The sequence below is a fragment of the Drosophila willistoni genome (assembly GCF_018902025.1).
Source record: "Drosophila willistoni isolate 14030-0811.24 chromosome 2R unlocalized genomic scaffold, UCI_dwil_1.1 Seg167, whole genome shotgun sequence".
Taxonomy (NCBI): Eukaryota; Metazoa; Arthropoda; class Insecta; order Diptera; family Drosophilidae; genus Drosophila; species Drosophila willistoni.
The window spans coordinates 13,875,499-13,891,992 of record NW_025814050.1 but is presented as its reverse complement, the minus strand read 5'-3'; the positions used below and the strand labels follow the sequence as shown (position 1 = coordinate 13,891,992).

Sequence of the window (16,494 nt, the reverse complement as noted above, 5' to 3'; positions counted from 1 at the left end):
GGCCCTGAACTGCACGATTTGCTGCCAGTTGCCGATTGCCAGTGAGGCCAACGAAACGAAAAATGCGATACATGAACTGAAAGAATCGACTAAAAGATACCCTAATCCCAAAGGGAATGCATCCTTGAATCGATTCGATGCACTCATTTGACCTTCTTGAAGATATTCCACAACTTTCTCTCGTATATTAATTTCTAAGTCATCCTCGACATCATTCTTAGATGAACCTTAATAAAGTTTGGATTGTTTTTAGCTAGGCTTACACTAAGCAACTAAGGGAAATACCTTTTTTGTATGCCCTTTTGCAGGGTATTTCAAGTGGAAACCGAAACATTTTGCCTTATTTTTCGAGTGCGAATTAAGTGAATTAACTGTAAATGCTATTGGAAATTAACGTTAACAATATAGAGTGGAATTTTTTTGTTGCTTTATTTTTTGTTTTTTTTTTTTTGTTTTTTTGTCGCTTAATCACAGACTTAAAATAGAAAGTGCATATCAATAGTGAAAAGGTTTTTTCATTTAACAATGCTTTTTAGTCGATTTTTAATGGTTGCGACTTATTGTTCATTTAGCGAGAACTACGGAAATGATTCGTGGTATCGAATTAAAGTGGTATAGTTCATATCAGATGATCCGGTTTTTACATAGAATTACATACTGAAAATTTTAATAGGGGGCAGACTTAAAGAGAAATATACATATTTGGATTCATAAAAATTTAAATTAACTAAACTAAATTGAATGAGAAATTACTGGTTTATTACTGTTTTGATGAATGTCAAGTCTTTCTTACTTAGTCAATGATAAAAATAAGAATATGATGTTACCAAATATCACATAATCTCATAATTTTCATATGATTCAGTCAGTTCAGTTCAGGCTAAGATCTTTTTTATTGGACAAAGCGAAAGCAAATAGTTTTAGACAATAATACCAAAAAAAAAAGCCATCGACAAAAGATCTTTTATTAATAAGAATAACAAAATATGATTTGTATAAAGTAACCCGCTGGCTATTTATTTGGCCGTGTTTTGAAAGCCATAAGTCCAAGCGGGAAAACAGACAATTAATTAAACTCAAACGAGTGGTTTGGGGCGAAATCGTGATCTGGTCAGACCAACAAAAACAAAAATGGGTCAAATCTCAGTTACAATTTCAAACGATGCTGCTGGTGATGGTGCTGATGATGATGATGATTAAGTTGATGTTGATGAAGATGATGATGGTAAGGAAATGGAATTGTAAGTAAATGCAATATGGAAAATGGGGAAATGGTAAAATGCTAAATGTAAAAGTTCTCTCAATTTCCATGCATACGAAAATAATAAAAATACAAAAGCAAAACACACAGCCAGAAAAGAAACTGCATCTAAGAGAAAAGTTTTTAATCATATGCCGCCTTGCCATAGGAAAAAGTTCATTAATTTGCCGACAACTTTTTTTGTTTTTGTTCTACCAGCACTTGACTTTGTTCGCGATATACTATAAATGCCATTAAAAATGCCTTACCAAAAGGGAAAAGAACAAGGAAAAAAGGGTAAAACAACAGCAACAGCAAAAAGTCGTGCAACCATGAAAACCGAACGAGGCTAAAAAAAAAATAGGAATATAAATAATAAAAAAATATATACCCAACCGAACTGCAGCCGTTGCACATTTTATGCAAATAGGAAAGCCATACTATATATAGAAAGAAACTTCGGTTTACCCTAAGCGTTAATAGAGACATGAGTACGAGGGGTTTGCCGGGCTGTGACCACGTGACTGCGCACTTGGTCAGCCTTCATCTTGAACCTCTCCAGTCACCTCTTGGCCGGCGAGTGCTTCATTTGTCCTTTGGCCACTGTTTCACCAAAGGTTTCAGGGATGCCAAATAATATGCATATTTCCTCTTTGGCCCTGGTAGATTTCGATGTCACAGTATGTGTTAGATGGTTTTTAATATGCTCTGCTCTGCTTGAACATTCTGCGGTTTTTCATCTTCGTTTTCGTGTGGTTGAAATTGATTTTTCATATTTAATGCAAAAAGGCATTACGCGAGAACAGGGCATGGACCATGGTGAAAGAGGGAAAGCATTTTAACTTGTATGCATCATGCAAAGCGAGGGTTCTGTTGAAAATTTCCCAATACCTGTTCTTTCCTTACGTGGAAGATAGTTTTGTTGATTTAATAAAAGCAAGCAAGTAAAACCCCGATTCAAGTTCAGGTCTTTTATGAGGTAGTTAAAATGGTTACCAAGAATTATGGTCTCTAAAAAGTTGTAGATCTTATGGAAAAACTAGTCAAACATAGCTATAAGTTAGTGAAAATCCATCTGAAGATGGATTATTGCACTGTGATTCTTTTATAAAACAATTTTAACAAAAATGAACAATGACTTTTATATATTTATTTATCAACATAAACTATGTAATTGCTTTTTCTTACAGGAAACTCTTTAACTAAACCTCGTTTTGTTTTGCAGCTTGTCATCGGTATCTAGTTGCATATTGGCCTTTGGATATTTTCCCCTTCCATCTCTCTCTCTCCCTCTCTCTTTATCTCTCTGCACGAGTTGACTGTCTTTGATATCCGTTTTCCATTTTCCATATAATAATACTATGCAACAACCTCGTCCAACTCTTCTCTGATATATGCGACAATATAGTCATAGTCGTACTCGTAGTCATAGTCATTGACTTGTACATAAATAGATACACAAAGCTATAAGCTTGTATCTCTTTCATATACCAATATGGATGCTGCAGTTGTTATAGCTGTAGATATTGTTTTTCTGTTTTTCGCTTTGCTTATGCAAATGGTTTACAAATATACGACTAACTTGGTCTCGTTTTTTTATGCATTTATGCGACAAGTTACGAGCATTGACTACAATGATGACTTTCTGAGTCTGACTTTGACTTCGATTTCAATTTCAACTTCAACTCCAACTCTGACTCTGAGTCTGACAATGTGACGATGTGGTTGACTGAAAGCGTAACGCGCACGCGTTTGCATTTATGTGGATGTGGATATTTGGTTGTTGAGGAGGAGGGGGTGGTAGGCCATTGAGTGCATTGCTCGCAAGTTAGTCAAGCAGTCAATCAAACATGGCCAACATCATTCAGACTCAGCCACATCATCATCATCGTCATCATCATCGTCATTATCATCGACATCATGCTCAGTTGCATTCGCACTTGAATTAAAGTTAATGTGTGCCTGAATCTTTGATGTTTCGCCAAGTCAACTCGTCAAACCACACAGTCAAGAATACAATACAATGCGGGGAATACGTACTCAAGATGATATCCTACCAAAAACCAAGCAATCCGCAACCAAAAACCATAGAGCAAAACCTCAAAAAGCAATTCAATTGTTTGATTATCACTGGATACCCATCCTTTGTATCGTTCTTACCAAAGGGTTGACTAAAAAGTTTTTGGAAGAATTAGAGAGTTGGCAATTATATAACTACATATGTAGATAAAAACTTTAAAAGTCAATGTTAATACATTTCGTTAATTTTTTAACTATTTTAAAAAAGAGAGAACCTAAAAAAATTATATCCAAAGCAATTTTTATTTGTTTTAAATGAAAAAAATTGATAAAAATATTTAAACCGCTTTTAGATTCTTACATAATATTTAGATAATATTTTGATTAAAAAGTTACGAATATTGTCAAATATTTTAATAATTATAAAACGGCAATAAAAATCAAAAAGTTGCAACCAACAATTCAAAATTTCTTAATTTTTAAGCTTTTCTAAGTTTGAGCTTAAAAAAAAAATTCAATAATTCATCTGACTCAAAGTTCGATGAGTTTCGCCTCTTAAAAAAAAAGACTTTATACTTCTGTTGGGTATTTCCTTTGGGAAACTTTTCGAACCACCCACTAAAGCCATTGAATCATATGGCTAGAGGCTTTTCCATTCACTCACTCTTAGCCCTAACTGTTTCTGTCATGTACTCGAACGCATCTTCTGTTGTTGTACATAAAGACACACAAACACATCAACATATCAGTAAATATACAAGTATATGTACATATCTTCTTTATATACAATATATTGTATCTGTATCTTGTATCGCATAGCGTCACTCATTGCACAGCTCGTAAAAAGCTCATTAAACAAAACGCTGTTGACAGATGGGAGACAGAGAGCGGCCTGGGGATGAGATAATAGCAAGAGGGGGACACTTTGACGTTTTTGGGGGGGATCAGCATCATTATGCAAAAATATCAGCTCGAATCTGACGAATGTAACTGTAAGTTTTATGTATTATGCGAGTGTGTGTGTGTGTGTCTGTGTGTGGCGTTTGTTTTGTTGATTTACAAACAACACTGTCAAAATAATTACAAATGCCGTGACATTGCGGCGACATGTAATTAACGTAAAATGCGCGTTCCGTGTGCTGCTTCTGGTATCTGTAAGATACACAAAACCCACACAACGCACCAAAAAAAAAAAAAAGATACATGTATGTACATTACCAACTCAAACTGAGTGTACACAGGTGCTTAATGGGCCACTCCAAAAATGAGAAAAAAAAAACGCTCACCCTCTTACCTTATTTTATATGACATGGTGGACGACTAAATTTGATTAACCCAAATAAGCTGGCCCGGTTTTTCATGCCGCCGGCGTTGCCGCCTTTTGCTGACAGGCCGCAGCTGCCCTCTTTCTTTTTTCCATTTCCCACTTTTCTCCTCATCGTTGTGCGTTTTTTTCTTCTTTTTTTTCATCGCATCTTTATGTCATTTTCATTCATCATTTTATGAGCATTGGCTTTTTGCGGCACTGCTCTCTGTCATTTAATTGAACCGCCGCGGCGTCTCGTGATGGCTCGTGGTGTCTCGCTCGCTTGAGTGATCCATAAAGTTATTGGCTTTTGGATCAAGTGAAGCCATGAAAAGTTTCCTAATGCCATTTTTGCATAGGTAAGGGAAGCTCTATTATCTCTATATAACAACATTTTATGTCATCTCCACACTATATAGTTTTGCTGGCCATTTGGAAAAACTTTACGATGCGGTCTGGCACTTTGCGGAATTAGTGTGGAGTGTAAATGCTGCAGATTTACAGGCTGAACTTGACTTTCATGGTTAATAGTTAATGCATTAGATGCTGATTAATGTTAGATTGTGGTCAATTAAATACTTAAGACGCTCTGAAGGTCCATACAATTACTAAAAGATGATTTACTTTTGTGAGTCAGTTGAAATACAAAAAAAATTGTATAACAGTGACTTTAATTAACTTAGAATTATTTTGGTTTTAACAATAATTGTTTGGAAAATTCTTTTGAAGGCTGTAATCCAATTTACTTGATTGTACAGATCAAACAATATACTTTACCTACCTTTTTCTCTTATAAATACTTTTATTTAACACCTCTCTAAATATTTTCATATTGTTTTTTAATATATTAAAAAACATATTAAGCATTCGGTAACAAATGCCTGCCTTTAAATAACAAGCATTGTTTTACAAGGATTTAGGGGAACTAAAAAGTTAACCGGTAAAATATATGTAAAACAACAATCATTTCGTAGTCTCTTTGTAAAATGTATATTAATTACCTAAAACTAGAATTAGATTACTTAAAAAAGTCCCTTAAACAATTCATGTGTGTTAGTTTGTAAAGATTTGCATATGAGCCCCCAAATCTACAGCTTAGTTATTAACCTAGACAACCACATAAAATAATGATGCAGAAGGTAAAATTAAATTCCATTTAACTCAAAAAGATGTATATTTTACCTTAATTATTAATTAATTAAGAAGCCGTTTAAGATTCATCTCTATGATATTTCGTTTTGAAACATGAAATTTGTAGTCTATATTTTAAAACAACTCAGAAACAGAATCAAGCCTACATGTACATATGTATACGAATTTTACATCAAAATTTTTCAATAATTTTTGAGTGAATAACCAATTTTCTAGTCATTCATTAAGTTTATAATTGTATAAAAATAAATTAACTATGGCTAATGATTTTTTTGCACTAATATTATCCTTATTTACATTATGCACAAAGTATTTAGGGAAAAACTCTACTTACTTTTAAATAACATTTAATTATTTCCCTAACTGAGATATATTCATGCCAAACTTTAAACTAAATAAAGGCATTCATAACTTTCAATGGAAATTTATGGGATTTTGTGTTTTTTGTCTATAATTTTTCTCTCACATTTATGAGAATTTTGGCAAACCAAGCTTCATAACTTCTTAGCCACTAAAGCCAAAAATGTTTAATTTCCATAGCCAAATTACTTACTCATGTGAAAGAGGCAAAATAAAACTCAAACTATTTGATCTAGTTACATTTCCTCCCCAGACCACGAAAACTTTCTGAAAAGTTTCACATACATAGACCACATTTAGAACACACATAAATATGTACTTACATATATAAACTTGTATTTACATCTATATAATTGTAGTGAAATCAATCCTCTGCTACAATTAGCAGAGCAATATTTAATAAATTTTTGCATATTATGTAATTTTGTAATCCATTTAATTCACTAAATTATTTGAGCGCAAATTCCCTGAACAGGTGAACAATCTAAATGAGTTTATTATTTGTGTGCACTTGAAATGTTCAACATTTAACATAAGCCATTCAATGTATTATTTTATGTTTATTGATCAAAAGACAAAACCAAGGGAAGCATAAAAAGGGATGGTGATTTGGGGGGACAGTGGCAAAGGGCCAGGGCAGTTGAAAGGGAATTGAAATGTGCCATACAAATAATTAAATGCTAGAGGGGTAAGCAATATCAGCCAAGCGCAAACAAACATAAACATAATTAGTGTGTGTGTGTTTGATTGTGTGTGTGTGTGTGTGTGTGTGTGTGTGTATGTGAGAGGAATATGAGCTGCCTGCACAAATGCAGATACATTTGTATCTCGCTCTATGTATCTATGCATGCACATGTCGTTTGCCAGAGAACAGCAAAACCAAAAGCAACAGCAGCAACTGAAACAGACAACAAACAAAACAAAAATGCGATGGAAAAACAATTGTAACCGAACATTGTTGGCCATGTAGCCACGACAACTGGAAAACATGCCCGAAACACGGCATAATGCGACACAAAGTTCCGCTAGAATGCCCATGGCCCATTCTCAGTTTAGCTTCAACGTTCCCAGTGCACCCAAAAAGCCCAAACCCAAACCCAAGCCCAGGCCCATTCCCAATCCCAGGCACAATCCCTCGCAATCCCAATGCAACGTGTGAGTTGCTGCTGTTGCACTTTTATCTCTTTTCCCTTCCTCTCTATCTCTTGTTCTGTCTATCTAACTCGGAGGAGAAAGGTTCTCGAAAATTTTTTTTTTTTTGTTTGCTGTTGCTTGGGTAATTGTTTACCAGTTGCCAAACGAACAGCAACAACAACAACAACAACTTTGAGAATGGCAACTTTTGGGCAAATGAACTGCAAGTGCAAGCAACTTCAACTTCACCTGAGAGTTAGTTGGCCTCACGAGTTATTTTGAAATACGTGTGGCCAAGAGGGAGTGCTTTATGGGGAGTCTATTAGCTGGTACAAAAATGATCCAGAGGCAGCTATTGAAGCTGATATGCTGGGAAGTACTCAAACAAGGCGTAGAAGGCTTAAAAATTAAATATTAAATGTACCTCAAAATATGCTTAAAAAATATGAGGTGTAATGTTAGTATAATCAAAATTACTATGAAATTAACTTTAACTAAATACTTTTACACTTCAGACTGAGATCTTAATCAAACTTGTTTCTACTTCTAAGAAAATTTCTGCACATTTCCATTAATATCTTTGGTAAACAATTATGATGAAACATGGCAGATCCCGTTTTATGGTTGACTACGTTATCAGCAAACATCTTAGTCTATCAGCCTTAAAATAAATGCTTAATAGAGTAAGTAAATAAAATAAATGAATAAGTGAACTTAAATTAACACTTTGACCCAACTAAATACTATTTGATATAGTTGTTTTTTCGGATTACAAATGTAGTTTCCATTAGGTAGTAGCTGTTTCTTTTACGGTCTAAATATAGATTAAATTCTGGAGTGAGCGTTTTCTATGAAAATACTTTTTCACTTCTTAGGAAACTATCATAAATTTGTTCATTAAGGCTTCTGATTACTACATGACATTTATACTATAAATTTAATAAACATACTACCTGTATATTATTATAATGATTTTTAAAGTAAGAACTCCATAACAAGTCATATTAGTGGCTATTAATTGCAGCAATTGAATTCAATTGGAAACGTTGTCCTTTTCGCAATGTCATTGGCTATTGACTAAAGTCGTTTAAGTTCTAAGTAAATATTAACAGAAATAGTCAAAATTTATTCAATTACTTAGAGTGGTTTCAATTTTATCAAATAATCGTGTCACAATTATTACCTATTTGGTTGGCAATTACCTGGGTAAAATTAAGTAATCAGTAATAAGAAATAATATACTTATTAATTGAAATTTGTATTATAATTTGGATTATGAACTAATGCAATAACAATGATTAAATAACGAAAATAGTTTTCTTATATATTTTACTATAATAAAATATATTTCTTAATAACACATTGATTAATTTATTAATTTTACAATTTAAATGATTACTTTAGAAAGTGAAACCTTTGGAATTTGCCTTTTTGTCGACTTTTGTAGAACTTTTTAGCCCTTTGATATATTTTTTTTTTAGAAATTCGTTAGTTTAAGATAATAAAGCAGGAAATATTAAAACGATTTATGTAATGTCGTTTTTTTCGTTTATTTTCGCGTGTTTTTTGCAAATACATATCTCATAACTTTTAAGAAGTTCTACTTAAGCACCTAATAGTCTTCGCATTTGTTCCGCTTTAGTGTATTGCATTATTCTTCTGAAGAAGTCATCCAACCGTCTGTTCTGACAGAGCCAAAGAGTTTTGCCAAAATTGATAGCTAAACATTTTGTTGCGCTAACTAAACTTCCAGTCATCATCGTCGTCGTCGTCGTCACCATTCAGTCAGTCAGGCAGGCAGGCAGGCAGTCAGTCAAAGTGAATGAACCAGTAGAGGAGTAGGCAATCAAAGCGTGACAGAGTGCCAACTACATTAGGATGGAAAACTCTGTCTCTGACCTCACGCTCCAATAAAGCTGAATATCATTCGGAGTAACTTTTTACCTCTTTGCCTCAGGCCATCTACCACCCCGTTGGCATCGTGCAAACTATCATACCATTTGATAAATTTTTAAACAGCTCGCTCATTCATTCAATTTTTACAGACAGACATAAGTTAAGGAACGTGACAGGTACAAAGTACAAAATTTATTTAATGGACCAATGTGAAACCCTCACACATAATTTGTTATTAAAAAGGGTTAAATGCGCCATGTGAGATGAGTTTTTGTTTTTTTTTTTGCTGTTTCTCTTGTCTGTGTGTAAGTGTGGGTGTGAGTGTCTGAGTGTGTGTGTGTGGATGTAAGATGGTTAAATAATAAACAATAAGGTAAAACTTTTATTGCAAGCAGTCGAGCGAAAAGCAGCTAAGGATAAAAAATTTCAAGGCAGACAGGATATGCTTAAATATCAGCAAAAGTTTTAACGTTTTGACTGTACCCCACAAAATAGTACGGGTATACCTATATCTCAAAAAAGAATATGCTAAACATAATTAAAAGAAGAGCAACAAGTCTCGACTCTTAGTAATTGTAATTCTAATTAATTAATTAATAAATAATTAAAGCGAAAAAGTGTCCCTTTCTCAATAGGGAAAATATTAAACAAAATTAAAGCAATATCCAAAAGACTAATAATATATTTATGCAACTTCTTGTAATGATCTGATATGAAACTTCTTATTTCTGCAAGTTAAGCCAGCTTAGGATAAGCTTGTCGTCGGCTAGCAGAACTCTTTGTTTAGGCCCAGAACCCAGAAGGAAGAAACAACAACATTAAATTAATGAAGCATAACAAGAATAAAGAACCATAAGGACCAAAGAAAAACAAAAAAAAGAAACTTTCTTGTGCATTGTTAAATTTTTCTTCTTATTTGAGTTACAATTGAGTTGGACAGCAGGTGGGGTCCAGGGAGTGGCATTGTGAGAATGGGTCCACAGACCATTGGGATAAGGGTCTGTGGTTTGGACATCCCTTTTATGTGTTTGCCAATCTGTTGCTTTCAGACGCAAAACGTAAAATTTATAGCTTATCAATGTTTCGGACACGTGGACACGTGCACAGCATCAGGGGAAAAAAAACAACAAAAAGGTCAATGTCTGGCATAAACAAAGCGAAATAACAACAACAACAACAGCAGCACCAAAATTCAATTAGCAGCTGTTCTGGCATCTAATGAGCTTTGGGCCAGAAGCCTGCGACAGTGCGTGTCCATGACTTTAACGCTTAATTGCTAGCAATAGCAAAAATTACGCATACGCAGCGAATGCCAATAAACACAAACACAATACACAAACAGGAAAGAAGAAAGGAAACTCCATTGTAGTATCGGCTATAAAATTTGATTTTTGAGCCTTTGAAGCTGCAGGGCAAAATAAGCGAAATAAATTTTAATTAAATTGCATGTCAAACTGAAACGTTTCTTTTTTTTTTTTTGTATTGTTTGTGTTCTTTCGTTATACAATTTAATAAATTCATTGGAGCTCTTGGCTTTCCGAAAAGGTTGTTCTTCTGACGAAAATATGGCAAAAGCTTTTTACATTTCTGCTTTTCTACTTTCCTTTTGGTCCTCTTGACAGATTGTTTGTCTTGCTAATTAAAGTTGCGTAAAAGCAAAAGGCTATGGTATTTGTATCTACCAGATACTTTGTGTAAATCAAAGCAGGTGGTAAAAGGAGCCTTGGCCAAAAACAAAAGACAATATAAACGGTGGGGGGACGACCAGGTGGGTAGGGGAAAGCGTGTAAATGTAACAACTTGTTACACTTTAATAATGGTAATTGCTTTTGCAGATACAAAAACTTATTTTGTAGCCAAAAGGTTTTGGCTGGGCCTAATGGGGTTTGCCAGTGGAATTGAAATACATAATATATATAGAGATGTTAATTCACTTTGGGATACTTAGACATTTGCACATTTATTCCATTACAGACTCGATGTCAGCCACATTTTAAGACCACAAACTATGTGTGTGGCTACAGTTGAAGCATTTCAATTCAAATGGGACAGACAATGTGACATTTATGTATGAAAAGCCTTTAAGCAATCTACTTTATGCTCACAACCATTGCCTTTTAAAAAGAAGAGGAAAAAGAAAAAACTTTTTTACTATAAATATCCACCAGAAAGTCAGGAAGCAACAATGTCACAAACAATTGTCAACTCAAAAATTACGTATACGCAGACATGGCTGTGGCTTAGTTTGTTGTCATGACTTTTTCTCTCCTGTTTATTTTTTACTTACTTTTCTCCTTTTCTTTGGTTTTTTGTTTCCGTGCACTTTCAATTTTTATTTTACTTTCATGCATACACAATTTCATTGACTTTCAGGTGAAAAGGCAGGCTGAACAAATATTCTAAATTGAGTTCAACTCTAGTCAAGTCACTTAATCAGGTGTTGGAATGTGTTTATAATTGATAATGGATGTAGTGTGTGTGTTTGTATGCCTGTTGACTATAATTTAGTGTAATGTAATTTACATTATGTGTGGAACGTAGAGTTTAATTAACAAGGCTTCATACAGGCTAGAGATAAGTGAAGTAATTGATCTAATTAATTAATAATTTCTTATTATTATAATATTGTAATCTTATCAAAATCTTCATTATTTCCATTTTATTCTATTTAAGTCTGAACTGAGCTTATTTTAAATCACTCTTTCATTCTTTTAGCTTAGCATAGTTTAAAATTGAGCAATTTAAGAATGGCTTTAGTTTAAGTGACTTTTATATGCATTTAAACGAATTTTTGGGAGTCTAAAGCAATTGAAGAATTTTAAATGCATTTGACTCTTCTCTTGGTAACTAAATTGAATGTAGGCATGGAAAATAAATAAAATTTGGAGAGAAAAATAAAGCTTTTATGAAAAAAACTATTGTTTTGGGTTTTAAGAGCCAACTAGTCCCACATTCCAATAGATACACATACGCCTAAAGTGAATTCCCTTCAGACTGTTGAAGTTATCAAATTTATACCCATCTGGTTGTGATTCTCTCTTATTCAAATACCTAAACCAGTAATAAAATAATTGAAATAAATCAATTTTTTTGCACAACAAATGGTAGCAGACAAATGCTTCAGTTTGGTTTCCAAGAAATTACTTATGTTCTTTGTTATTTGGCCAATTTAAACCGACTACGTCTTCCAATTTGTTTCAGATTGTAATCATTAACTGACTGTTTACACTAGAACTAAGTGAACTGAAAAATTGCTTCCGGGAAGTTCTTCAAAAGAATTCTTTTAATAAATATATGCATCTGAATATGTAAACCTATTTTGTTTGTGTAACTGATCAATTGCATCTATTCAATTTCATTCAGGCTGTTACTTAGAAAGTGGTTCTTGGTTATCCTCATAGAATTTAAAATAATGTGTTTGTTTTTTTGTATACCAAATTGTAAATTATTCATAGATGCTGTGAGTCCCGAGGCTTAATACTGGTTTTTTTTTTATAATTTTTTCTCATTTACTTGCCTCATCTAAAAATAAAACTGAATTCTGTTACAGAAACGTTCCTCCTATATTATGTCTTTGATAACAAATTGCACCGAAAATTTAACAATCATACATACATTTATTCTGTATTTAATAACAAATTTATTATAAACTATAAAGAATGGATGCTTTATAGAAAAATAACCGAATTTTTACTACACTTACTGCAACTACATCTTATTTTATTGGGCATTCCATAAATTTATTAATGATTACCTAATATAATGAACAAGCTATAATTAAGTTATAAGACAAAATCACACACAACATTTATTCTGTATTTAATAACAAATTTATTATAAACTATAAAGAATGGATGCTTTATAGAAAGATAACCGAATTTTTACTACACTTACTGCAACTACATCTTATTTTATTGGGCATTCCTTAAATTTATTAATGATTACCTAATATAATGAACAAGCTATAATTAAGTTATAAGACAAAATCGTTCTTTTCTCTTTTTAAAACTATTGTAAAGGCCTCAAGATAATATTTACGCAGCCTTGGACTTAGGCCAGGGGAAATCAATTCAAGTGACTAGGATTAGATTTACGAGGTGAAACGATAAGTGATCTTATTTATGTGTATATGTGTAAGTATATATGTTTGTTATTTTTAAGGCCCAACATTTTGTATAAATTTTATTTTAAAAGTTTGTTATATTGTATAAAAAAAATTTAAATAACCCAAATAAAACAACGTTTACTTTTGATAGTTACTTTTATTTATACATTCGGAATTCGCATATATTTTCATCCCACAAGGCTCAACAATTTAAACTAAAACAGCAGTAAAACAAACAAAATCTCATTTAAAATTGTTTAAAACATATTCGAATTTTGTTTGCTTAAAGATAAATATTTATGATTATAGTTTATATATTCTTTATCAGCAAACAACACAACATTTAATACGTATTTTTTTCTAGATCGAAACTTGTTTCAAATTTGGCATATAACACCCCAAAAATCTTGCCTAATATGCAAATATGGCTATTAAAATTCTCATTATCTTGGCCAAGCAAATTAAATGAATGCTAGCAAGCAAATTTTCCACAATACAAATATTGTTTAACTTGATTGCATTAATTTTGAGCTCAATTGCCAGAAATTATACAAAATGTTATTAAAAGAGGAAAACACATGATTGTGGCTTTTTGGTTTGGGATTCTAAATTTTGAATTTTTTTTTTGTGTTAGTTTTAAAATGTTCCCACACACAAAAGGGTTCTATAGATTTTGTGAGTTACAACTTGACACTTGGCCATAAGTTTGTTCTCTTCATGATGCAAACGATCTATTACTCATGCCATGGTCTTTAGACGGGTTTTTCACACCTTTTCATCTAATGCAAATATACATATATAAGAGTGGTTCCCTTCTGAGCGTTCAAGTTGTCAACTCAGTGGTGAGTGTTTTGCAATAGCTCAAATTAGCCATGCAATTTGTACTTAACTATTTTACAAGGCTCGGACAGGGAGAGACTCTAGTGGTTGAAAGGTAGAGCTTTAGCTACTTGACTACTTGGCTGCTGGGCGTCTTAATGTCCGAAATAATAAAATGGCCAAGGATTTAAACGAGACATGAACCGAGATGGCGACGTGAATGAAGATGGAGACCAAGGCGAAGGCGAAGACCAAGACCGACGACGATGAGACGTAGACGACGACAAGCGACAAGTTTATCACTTGTTAAGCCAAAGTTGCAGACATGCACAGATGCCTCTGTAAAAACAGAAAAGGAGCACCAACGTTCCACAGTCAGAGGCCAAGACGATGTGGAGTGACGGCCGCAGATGGGAAGCATAGATAAGGTACTTCTCTTCCTATGCATGCGGTTGGGTTCAAAACTAAGTATAGATAGGTCGGCAAAGTCTAAGCCTAAGCTTGTGGTAATTTGCATAGAGGCCAAAATGTGCACTGAAGTGAAGTGGAGTGGTTTTCTTTTTCTTTTTTTTTTATATTTTGTGGGTTATGGATGGTTGGCAAAGAACTAGATAAAAGACACATGTATAGGAAGCTGATTCTTTTAACTTAAACTTTGTAATTAATTATGTTTGGTTTGACCAAAATACAAAAAACAAACACAAACATTTTACTACCTACTAAAATAGTTTCTTGTATTTTCATATATGCAAATTTTAGTATTCAAGGCTATAAATTGCAAATTATACAAATATGCAAATGTATGAAGCAAATGTGTTATCAAAAAAAATATTTTTACAACTAACTATTTCATTGAACTTGACAAATGCAAATTTGGTTAAACAATATGCTTAAATTAAATTCTTGAAAAATTAATTACAAAATCTAAAAAAAAAAATTCCTTGGCAAACTCTGTTAACGACATTAACTTTTTTCTTTCCCCAAACCAGAACTTTACAAAGTAAAAAGTTGCATAGAAAAATCTTGCAAAAGGTGAACAAAGATTCTAAGAAAAATGGCGCTTTGAGAAACAAAAAGAAATTTTCCAAAAAATTCTCCAAGACGACTTTATTTGTGCCCTCTAAAATAAATATACAGAAAAATTCATACTACTAACAATAATTTATTATAGACGTAATACTGTTATTCAAACTTTAAACATAACCAATTGATTTCCCTTTTAAAAACTGGAACGTAATATCAACTTTACTAAGTAGTACCTAAAAACCATGAAAACTTGTATTAATATGAAAAAAGAGACTAAAGAGACTAGTCAAATTAGAAATCTGAGCTACAGTGGAATACATAGAACATTTGCTCAATCAAAAATATTGACGAATCTGTGGATCATGAAAATTGCCCCTAAAGTACATATGTAATAAGCAGTCAAAGAATTCCTCTTATGTAAACTTCAATGAACTCTAAGATTCTTCTGTTGTCTAAAATTGATTTTAGCTTGCCAACATCATTTTTCGAAAACAAATATAAATTTCAATCAATTAATTATTTGACTTCCTATTGCATATTTGAAGATTTCAATTTCACTAATTTTAATTCTTAGGTCTGTTACGTATTCAGTAGTTGCATTATTTGATTCTATTGATCTCAGTACTTTTTGTTGAAATGAATTTTGTTTGCAGATACTGTATTTATTTTTTTGCGAAATGTTATATTAAATATGTTATTTAACTATCTTAACTACTTTTACAGGTGCCTTTTCAAGGGCATCCCCAAGATTCAATTTTTTGGTGGCACAATTTGATTTAAGTGCCTAAAAACAAAAACCAAATAGAGCTTAATTTTTAAAGGAATTAAAATGAAGGAATTATGACGACAAAAATTTACTAAATTTTTATCTTAAATTGAACGAGTTCATAAAAGAGTGCAAATTAATAGAAGTTGCCCCCTTGTGGCTGATGATGCATCTTAACTTGGTAAATTTGATGCACCAACTACTGAAAACTTTACAAAATTTAAGCAATCCAGCAAGTATCCTATTTGTTAATAGCTTACTTACTTAACTTAATCCAAACTACCATCAAGATAGTAGTGACGAAAACGAAACTGTTAGAGAAGCAAAAATATCCTTATGGTCAAGAAGAACAAATCAATATCGGGAGAAAATACTTTAGCATTTGACACAGCAAAAAAACAAATGATTAGAAGAGTTTGTGACACTGCTAAGGACTTAACAACAATTACATATATGTTGCGCAATACAAAAATGCATTAGAAAACTTTAAATCAAATGATAAAAATGCATCAAGTTTCGTTTTTAGATTTCAATGCTCCAATAAATGTCATTATTGTTACCAACAAAACTATTGATATTGGTTTAAAATAATTGACAATAAATTTTAGCCAAAGCATAGAGTTAGAATATAGGCATTTATCATTTAGTGTTAATCGATATTGCCTTCTAAG

At 32.7% G+C, this 16,494-nt stretch overlaps 1 protein-coding gene and 1 long non-coding RNA gene across 2 annotated transcripts in view; one reads left to right on the top strand and one right to left on the bottom strand.

Moving 5' to 3' along the window:
• Positions 1 to 16,494, top strand: part of LOC124460243 — a 33,015-nt gene that overhangs the window by 6,818 nt on the left and 9,703 nt on the right. The window lies entirely within an intron of this gene.
• Positions 1 to 16,494, bottom strand: part of LOC6642266 — a 65,935-nt gene that overhangs the window by 48,928 nt on the left and 513 nt on the right. The gene's annotated exons all lie outside the window — the stretch shown is intronic.